Here is a 10515-nt window from a genome sequence, read left to right as displayed (position 1 = left end):
TCACTAGATTTGACCTTTCATGATGACGTTTGAGGAAGTAATTATTTCCCTTCTTTTCTTTTAACAGTAAATCCAAGTGATGCTCCATCATCATGGATGCTAAACCTGACAAAGGCCGACTGGTCCTTATTTCAAACAATATACACTGAAAGATTAAAACCTAACTTATTTCTGAATGTTACTGAATCTATTCAAATATCTTTTCATGAACTTAACATAACTGGTGATGACTATATCCTAAAGTCTATTTAATTTCCATATATTCGTAAATCATGGTTCAATATCGTCTGCACTGTCGTTTCAAACAAAACAAACGACATGGTAAAACTGTCTAAGAGCAAATTCATTCACGAACAGAGATCGGTAAATAGTCAAAATGTTGTGTCCTTCATCTTAAGGAGGCGGAGGCAGGTTTTTAACGATTAGTTAAACGTTAGCTTGACATCATTCCTATTCATCCAGTTATTAACAATCTTTCCGAAATTTAAGACCAGCAGGAAGAAATATTAATTTTACCTGAATCGTTTTTGAAACATTAATGAATATGTTTGACAGCATATGAAAATCTATGAATTTCTCGTCATCATGGCAAAACGCTACTCCCATTCCTGCCCTTAAACCTGGTCGAGATTATGCCGGTCATTCTAATTACAGACCGATATCATTTACAAAAGAACGCATGATCGATCTCAATCATCCTTTATTCGCACATCTGAACCCATTAGCCTCACTTGATATTCAATGTGGTTTCCCAAGAATCGAAGTACAAGCGATCATTTCGTACTTTTAGGATCTTTTATTAAAGATTACATGATTAATAAACAACAATCAACTTATTTCAGTCTCGAAAAGGCATATGTCACGACATGGAAGTGTAGCATTTCAAAAGATCAACGTGGCTTTGGTTTGAGGGACCCTTTACCTGAGTTTGAAGTTCTGGTAGCTTCAGGCACACGTCATTTGCCAGGCAAACCTCCTCCAAATGTTCAGCGCCCTCTCCTGCCAGTCACTCGATTAGGACTCCATCGTTTAGAGTTAAGCTTGTAAGAACAATTAAAAAAACTCCTAGAAACTAGATTCATTTCATTCCAAACCAGTAATCAAGGCCTGAAGCTTTGAGATGGAGCCTTCCGAACATCTCCGATTCTTTGTAGACGCTTAAAAATCGTCGAATTATACTTTCTTTACATCTAATCTAGCCTACGGCTGTGTTTTAATCCTATGTATGAAAAAAATAAGAAACGCAAAAGTCTTTTTCTCCACTCCTTGGAATACGAAAAAAACCCTGACATTTCTGCTGCGAAAATACATATTGAAACTATACCACACTATTGTCTTCGGCCTGCAACAACTATTGTCTTCACCATTGTGACAATCAGCAAAGCAGTACATTGATTTGACATTAAATAAATTCAAGAAATCTGAAACAAATCAACTCATTTATCAACACGAGTATAATCAGTTACGAAATACATGCAATCCTTAGAACTACATTCACTGATCGATCCAAGGATGATAACGAAATAGCCTGCGCTATGTTCAATGGATCCAGAACTAAGTTATCAAGATTACCAGATAACAGCTCCATTTTTACAGCCGAATAAAAGACCACATTAACAACACTAAAGTACATTAGTTAACAATCTAAATATAACCAAATTATTACTTATTCAGTCTCTCTAACATGTCCTCAGGCAATTACATTAACCGGTCCTCTAAGCATCCCCTCTTGATCGAGATAATTGCATTAATAATGCTCTAGCTTCTGGTCAGTGCGACATCGTCTTGTGTTGGTTACCTAGCGATGTTGAAATTACTGGTTACACAGTGGCTCTTAATGATGGAAAGCCTGCGCTCATGAAATTGGTGATTATAAACCTGTACATATTGCATCATTTTAAACAAACTGTTGGTAACAAATTCTTGGGTCGTCAGTCCAGAACTGAAATGGTCACCTTACGACTATATGCTGCACTGACCACACACGATAAACACACGGAGATATATTAAAGGCAAGTATCCTCCATTCTGTATCCCTCGTGAGGAAAAACCTAGTCAGGCTTGTCGTGATTGAATATGCTCATTTTCCATCATAACGGGTAACTATGTCAAAGTTTGAAACATGAATGATCGTTTTAGCAGAAGTTCTCAACTGTTACCTTCTCTGGAGGGGACCGTGATTCTTGTAGCTTATTCAAGTGAAATAAGCTAATTTTCGCGCTGAATGTCCATTCATACATCCTTATACGGGATGGTGACATCGCCTCTGCTAATAGTTTCATGACACCAAATATGTAGACATGATCAACCTTATCTGGTCATCAAAGAAAGGATCAGTTTATCTGTTGCTATTGTACTTGTGGTTAACACCAGCCTACGCAAATACACGTTGTGAAATGACATTTGCGGTCCAAATCTATGTCATTATCCAACTTTACAAGATAAATGAGTAACACCTACATGTAGAACTTGTTAACCCACCAGGGACGGTTGGGTCACCTAGTAGATAAAACGTCCGCACGTCACGCTGAAGGCCCGGGTTAGATTCCTCACATAGGTACAATGTGTGAAACCCATTACAGGTGTTCCTTCTGTGATATTGCTGGAACATTGCTAAAACTCACTCACTGTTAACCTACCATTAGAGCCACTCGTAGGCTAAGAGTATCACAGCGTACCACAGCCTGATGTTGAGATACAAATTCTATTTATTGGGATCTTGCAACACGAAATGAATCTCATGAGACAACTCATTTGTTCAAACTGATAACTAGGTTTAACTCCATAAAGAGAATGAATTACTCCACCTTTCTAATATTTGAGGGACGGTTGAGTAGCTAAGTGGTTAAAGCGTTCGCTTGTCACGCCGAAGACCCGGGTTGGTTTCCTACAGGGGCACAATGTGAGAAGCCCATTTGTGGTTCCCCTGTCGTTGTGTTGCTGGAATATTGCGTAATGCAGCATAGAACTAGACCCCACTACTTACATTGTGTAAAATATTGAATTTTAGGTCGGCTTAATACAGCTGGGTCCTTGACGACTTTGTATTTGTGGCGAAAGTATGGGTGACATTTCCGCATTTGCCACAGTGGTCCTGAATCATGTGCGATTCTGTTCCGTAATTCAGAGTGTTCCTCTGTGTTTCCGGCTCATATTCATGACAGATCACTTTTATAAAACCACACGAAAACAGCTACAACACAAACCGAAATTTTATGGAAAGGTCCTCCATGCGTGGCGTTTACCATCCAGTGACCCATTAACTACATGTCCGCGTGAGGTGGTTATAATGGTTCTGAAGGGAATGTTATTTGTCACTGCGCATCTGATAAAATCTCACAAACTAAATCATTGAAAGATAAAGACAAACGACATATTCCACATAACGCATTTCCTCATTTGTGTAGAAAGGTAGGTCTTGGTGAATTAAATGTAAATACGTCATTATCGTATTGGACACTGGAATTGAACATGCATGAACAAGTGCAAGATAGTTAAACCCTAAATGTAAATGTTCTTCGGTTAGGTAAGCTGACATTGGGCATGAGGTGTGTAAGAGCTCCAGCATTTCAATCGGAAATAACCTCCTGGTTAACAGAGTCTCGTGAATACTGAGATCTATTTGGATAGTGTTATCACCATCAGTGAGACAGTTTACACTGAACTGACCACCACCCTCTTCCCACCGATCACTTTCATGGAAGGACAAATGGAATCTGCTTTCATCGATGAAGAGCACACGAGACCACTGACATTGATTCCAGCGGCCATGATGTCTACACCATCTCAAACGCGCCTACTTCGAACCTTGTGGTAATGGTGGACGAACTGCAGATGGCCTACTGACGAGTCCGACTGTCGACGAACGGTGCTCCTGGATACCCTTACATTGTTTTAAATTACATGTGTGACATCATTCCATTCTCTGCTAGCTCCATTACTTTTCAGGAATTTGGCGGTGCGTACCGGTTTCAATTAAAGACTTCGTTTTGTCATTTTGACATGGAATTCTAATTCTTTGAATGTAATTTAACTGGGGTAATATCCTCGGAACCCTCCATTCTCTACAACAATTGAAGTGTTCTGTACATCTGCATCGCTAAGGCATCTGTAACGTAGCGATGTGTTTATGATGTGGGAATCATCTCGGACTGTTGTGACGAGATCTCACGTGAAAACAAATGAACGTGGCAGTTTTTAACAATATGTGGGTACGTGAGTTTATTTTTACGCCGCTCTCAGCAATATTCCAGCAATATTACGGCGGTGGACACCAGAAATCAAACCCGGGTCTTCGGCGTGACGAGAGAATGCTTTACCAATAGGCTACCCCACGGCCCCTTTTAACAATGAAACACACGTAGAGACATGTCAGTTTACACCACAGGTCGTGTTAATACAAATCAAACTTATGCAATCAAAAGGTTGTTCAGTCTTCAAACGGAAAAAAAACTTAAGCAAATTATAAATCAAAATACAACAGTAAGGACACCATTAAAATGGAATAGTAAAAAGACTCGCTCACATTCAGAATGAAAGAATCAAACCTTGTCAAAGCCCTGCAGGCGTGCTTGGACATATTCTTGCATCTGAGTCAAATTCATTTAGGGATGTGTCAATTTCAAATGCTTGTTCCACCGTGTCAGCAACCAATAGTTGCCATCCGAGACATCAGACGAGACAGATAAAGACCTGGAGAAGGATTTATGGGGATTTCAGGCTTCATGATTATAGTGGGCGATGTCGTCACGAGGAATATAGAGGGCGTAAATGTCTTTGACTAAGTGCGGCCATAGAAACACTCATCTACTTGTGTGGAGAATTATCAATTGTAATTATGAATCAGTTGTAATCAGCGACTGTCACATGATAGCAACAGCCTTTTCCACAATTATACCATCTGTCACCGATTAATCCAGTTACAAACTGTTGTTAGTTTGCATAGGATAATATACTATGAACAAAATTAAGGGATCCCATAACTTTTCATACTGAGATATATTAATCACTTAAATCATACGAACTATAGTAATTGTTTTTCTGTATAAATGATGACAGCCAGTATCTAGTTTGTCCCCAACGTGCTCTCTCATCTGTCTGGCAAAACCTAGGGCATGCTTCCAATCAGTGTTGTGGCCCTCGGAATACGACGCCAATCCTGTCGGCGACATTTGAATGAGCCTCCAAATTTCGGGGTCGGACACGCTTTTCACGAACACTTTGACCGAGCACATCACACAAATGTTCAAAAGGGTTAATGGCAGGACCTTTAGCACGCCAAGGCACCACTGTGATGTTGGAGTTCCTTAAAAATCTGCTGCCACATACGCCGTGTGGGGACGTGCGTTGTCCTCCAGGAACTCAAAGCAGCGTCCTGTCCTCCTGGCAAACATTCTACCACGGGACGTACGACATCGTCACAGTATCGTACACCTGTCCTATGTCCGTCAAGACGGATAAGTTTGGTTCTATTGTCGTAGGTGATGCCACCCCGACCATGACGGACCCACCTGTCATGCTGTTTGATAGTGTTGTGCTGATACTTCTCATTTCCCGCTCAAACCCATTCTCTACCATCTGCATAGTCAAGAGACTGAGTCTGGATCCATCACAAAACATGGTATAACGCCAGTGACGGAGCTGTCTCACGAGATAGCGCCGGACCCACTCCAGTCTCCGTTGCTCATGTTGTCTTGCCATCCTAACGCCGGTCGTCTGCTTTTCAGACCTGCTGCTTTGAGCCTGTTACGGGCTGTACGGTCACAAATCCGAACTTGAATGGTAGCTCTGGTTTCAGCGTTTACCTTGGATGCTGGCATAAATTGATCTTGTAAGGCACATCGTAGGACCATGCGGTTTTGTCCAGGTGTGGTCTTCTTAGGCCTCCCACGACCTCTCTTTATTGTAACATCCCCAGTCTGACGGAAGACGTTGCACAGCCGAGATAAGGCGTGGATGAACTTCTGAAGTGTGTTGCAACTTATAGAACAGAGTGACCTTTTCTCACCTCACCAACTGTTTGCAATTTTTGAACAAAGTCAGATACTATCTTGCCATTCTGAGCAAAGTTTCAATACTGACTTTAACCCAACGAAGCTACCTTTTTTACCCGAAGGAGGATGACAAAACTCGAAGTTACCGATTTCCATGCACCATTCTTAATGGATATGGTGCGTTTGGGCGCAAGGTTTAGAGTCATGCAATATATGTCATATTTGGGTTTTCACTTTCTTAGTAAAGTACAAAGTCTAGTACTTTTTTGGTTGAGTCCCATTCGGGATTCGAACCCGCACCCTCAGAGTCAGGCACCTAATCGCCATTTGAATAATGTACAGCAGAAACGACAGCAAAGCTATCTGCTTTTTTAGAAATCATTCTAAGAAATAGATGCGATCCCTTATTTGTTACCCGTCAGTATATATCCAGCAACACCAAATGAGGCCGCCTACTTCCCTTTTCACTCCGGAGTCAAATTAATGCGCACTTAAATGCGCATGCTATAGTGTGAGTGAGTGAGATTTGATTTTATGCCACTTTGTAGGGACACCAGAAATGGGCTTCCTACATTGTATCTATGTGGGGAATCGAACCTGGGCCTTCTGCGTGACGTGCCACCGCTGTAACTGCTATGCTACCCCACTGCCCCTCAGGTTATGGGATATGGTACTATTGAGCTTATGAAAAATACAATACATAGAATCAAACGACTACATTAAACAATATTGGGAATGAAAACTGATGGCAGAGGGTATTCATAACCTGCATTAAACCTGAAACAACGGGACAATTTAGATATGTTTCAGGCAACATTGGATGACGACAGAACTGTGAGACAGACCGGTTGTGAAAATGTATCTTAGTCAATATTTTTCGTTCTTCCTTGTCTGCACTGCAATGCTAAAGTGAATTCGAAAGAAGCTAGTCTGGGTTTATTCCGAGTTCGCTGGGAACCCATTTCGATTAAAAGCATGATTTTTTACTCTGTCTTAATTGCAAGCATCATGAGACTAATTGTTAGTCTAGTTATTATCCTATCTATTCCGGGGGGCTGTTCCATCAAAACTAGATGCGTGCATATGGCAGATACGTTATATTGTATTTTTGGATCATGTACATGGTACTTTTGAGACATTTAACACTTCTATAGATATTTGTATATTTTATATATTTTTGTCATTTTAGAGTTACAGCGATATCATTTTCTTGTGTGTATTTGTGAATGCATTTTCTATCAACTCTTCTGGTCATTTTGAAACAAAGATCAATTATCAGTCTAGTTTAATCAAGGGTGGTTATGTTTGGTCAACATATCGTGCGCTGGTTTAACACATTCTGATTGGATCATTTGTATTCTTGATCTACTGTTCCTAATCCAAATATGCACTTCAGTTTGACTCTTTGCAAGATCAAGACGTATGCCGTGTTGGACATCAACTCATCTCCTCATATATCCGAGAGATTATAGGAACGCTTGATTGAGTTGACGGTGCCGTATTTGTTTACCCTGGTGCCATACATTGGGGTGTGTTGTTCCTGGGCGTGTGGTTATTACTCATGGCATGAAAGTCACCCTGTCCTGGATTCTGTTAACCCGCTCACTATCCCGGTTACATGTGTGTCCTATTTGCAATCATAATCTATGTTTGCCCCACGAAAAGACTTTACAAAAAAGCACTTTTATTTTGACGGCTAGTTTAGATATCATAATGTTGACACTAATATATCAGAGTGATGATTATTACCACCGAGTATGATAATGTTGTTGGAAACAAACTCTAATGTATCATTTTCGCTGGAATACGATATGAGAAGTGTCTTTGTTATGTTTTCATATATTTTTATTTATGAACATGAACATGTCCACGTAATGCCTTCAAGTCAATGTAAACATTATTGACGGGCAAAGCAGAAAACACATATCTGTCGATCCTGGCTGCGAAGTATTGCAAAATATTTGAATTCATAGACATTCTTACTCCTTTTTTATTTTAATGGTTCCCAATGGTTCGCTGTGATGCATACTGCTTAAAGTAATACAGTTACACCATGTACAGATGAGATACTATTGTAATGATATTTCTATAAACATGCATGATGCATTAAATAGATGATGTATAGGCAATGTCAAGTACAAATCAATACAACATGAGTCACTGAAGCACTGGGGCAAGCAAGCTGTTTATGATGGAAGTTGTTTACTTTATTATTTTTTGTTGATATATGATTTCCCACAAAGTGTATTAAAGTATATACATGAAGAGTTTTTATGTATAAAGTTAAATTTGGAAGCAGATATATAATGTTCCATATGTGAATATGTCTCTTTGCAGCAATGATGATGTGATTTAGAAGTCTATTTTCACCTTGACTACCAAACCAAATCGTGTTTTTTGATAAGGTCAGTGGATGTGGATAACAATTTAGCCAAATTTTAAAATTCATAAAAAGGTTTGAGTCACCGGACATTCCAAGTAAACATGACACTAACTCGCATTTACATCTTTGCAAACAAAAAACAACACAGGCCCTTGTCAACTTTTTTCCTTCTGACCAATTCCTTTTTTGTGTGTAAATAATCCCTTGTAGAAATCTATACTGAAAGTCTAAAAGCTTTGTATCTTGCAATCCCTTTGTATATACTGTAAATATACTTTTCCAATCAGTCAGTTTCGGGAAATAAAAGTTGCCATTTATTACAAAATATTTGGATATTCATTATAAATAAGCTTATCATAAAAAAATCTGCAGCCTTTTGACCCTTTTACTAATTATTTCTGGCATTGGGTAATATTTGTATTACTGACTGGAATAGAGGGAAAGCGCTTTGAAGTAGTTTTCCAAGATTCAGGTAATATGTACAGTAAGTATGTGAAATCTAAACAAGTACCTTTGATATGATAATTCTCCTTTAAAAATTCTATTGATAGTAATCCATTCTCATCACATATATCCCTAATATTCATACACCCTTTCTCTGCCCAATCGTTTATGAAATATGTAGTTTTTGAAGCTGTGATTCGACCATATTGGTTGGGATAGAATTTCATTAATGTTGTTTGGGTGTTTTTGTTCATATATGTTTATTTATGAACATGAACATGTCTATGTAATGTCTTCAAGTCAATGTAAACGTTATTGAAGGGCAAAGCAGAAAACACATAGCACAAAATCTGTCGATCCTGGCAGCGAATTATTGCAAAATATTTGAATTCATAGACATTCTCACTCTTACAAAGCATAATTAATATGCATAATCTGTATAATTATGATGCATGTCTTATGGGCAGATATGGTACTGAAATGTATGGGGCTAGAAATGTATAATACTTTAAATTCATCTACAGCTATGTGAGACTGAACGTGTACAGACAACTATACACTCGCATTATTTGTAAGATAGTTGTAAAAGAAATTTAAAGCGGTTGTTATACCTAAAACATGTCATGAATTTATGTGTGATTGGTAGAAACAGTTTTGAATATTCTCTCACATTTTGAAGTATACAGGGCATGATGCTAAGATGATTTCAGTAGAGAATTATTCCAAGAAGTTTAACCCATATTATTGTCCTAGCCATAACTCAAGTTACACAATTTGATATACATGCATGTTTGCTATCTAAATAAAGAGCATGGAGTTAGTAGCTTTTTCTTATATGGAATAAAGACAGTCCTCGCATAACTGACATTAGGGAGAAATGAACATGACATTTTGTACTCAAAAACACATCAAGTACAGAACAATGAGTTTTGCTTCTAGTGGACCATGTAGTATTCTTTGTATTCTTTGACTTAAAATAAAAGTCAATAATATTGGTTTTAAAGCTTACCGACACTAACTGTTGTCACTCATCTGTTCTGGGTTACATTTCCCAGGAGTGAAAAGTTGAATGATGAAGTACCAGTGAGTAATGAATGTATCATTTAATCCACCATATTATGATTTATATGTACAAAACATATATACATATATAGTCTGGTTCATAATTATTGAGAATTTTTCTTCTTACTTTGAGCTATCCTAACACCTCAACTGATTCACTGATACTTAAAACTAAGTAATGGTATAAGGGAGGTAACTCATCTTGGCCTACTGAGTATAGTACAATTAGAGTTACCTCCCCTGAATTTGTAGCAGACGTCATTTTCCTCAGCACTGTCAACAATGTCTGCTGAAGATAAAAGAAGGTTGATTTTTGAGTTGTGTAATCAAGGAATTGATGATGTAAATACATTGGCAGAGAGAACAGGAACTCCTCTTTCTACTGTGTATAGGATTAGGAAGAATTTTAAAGAGGGAAAGGATTTGGGGCACCAGAAAGGAGCAGGGAGACCCAGAAAATTGGACTTCTCAGATCGCGTCCGGCTGGGAATTTTAGCGTCTAAAAAGCAAAGGGCAAGCATCTCCAACATCAGGTATGAAATGATAGAAAGGGGATCAACAGTTGTATCAAAATCTACAGTTAGAAGAAATTTGATTGATCTTGGATGGGAGAAAAAGACTGGAATTCCTTCT

The sequence above is a fragment of the Haliotis asinina genome, chromosome 5, assembly GCF_037392515.1.
Source record: "Haliotis asinina isolate JCU_RB_2024 chromosome 5, JCU_Hal_asi_v2, whole genome shotgun sequence".
NCBI classification, from domain to species: Eukaryota; Metazoa; Mollusca; class Gastropoda; order Lepetellida; family Haliotidae; genus Haliotis; species Haliotis asinina.
This window is presented reverse-complemented; position numbering follows the sequence as displayed.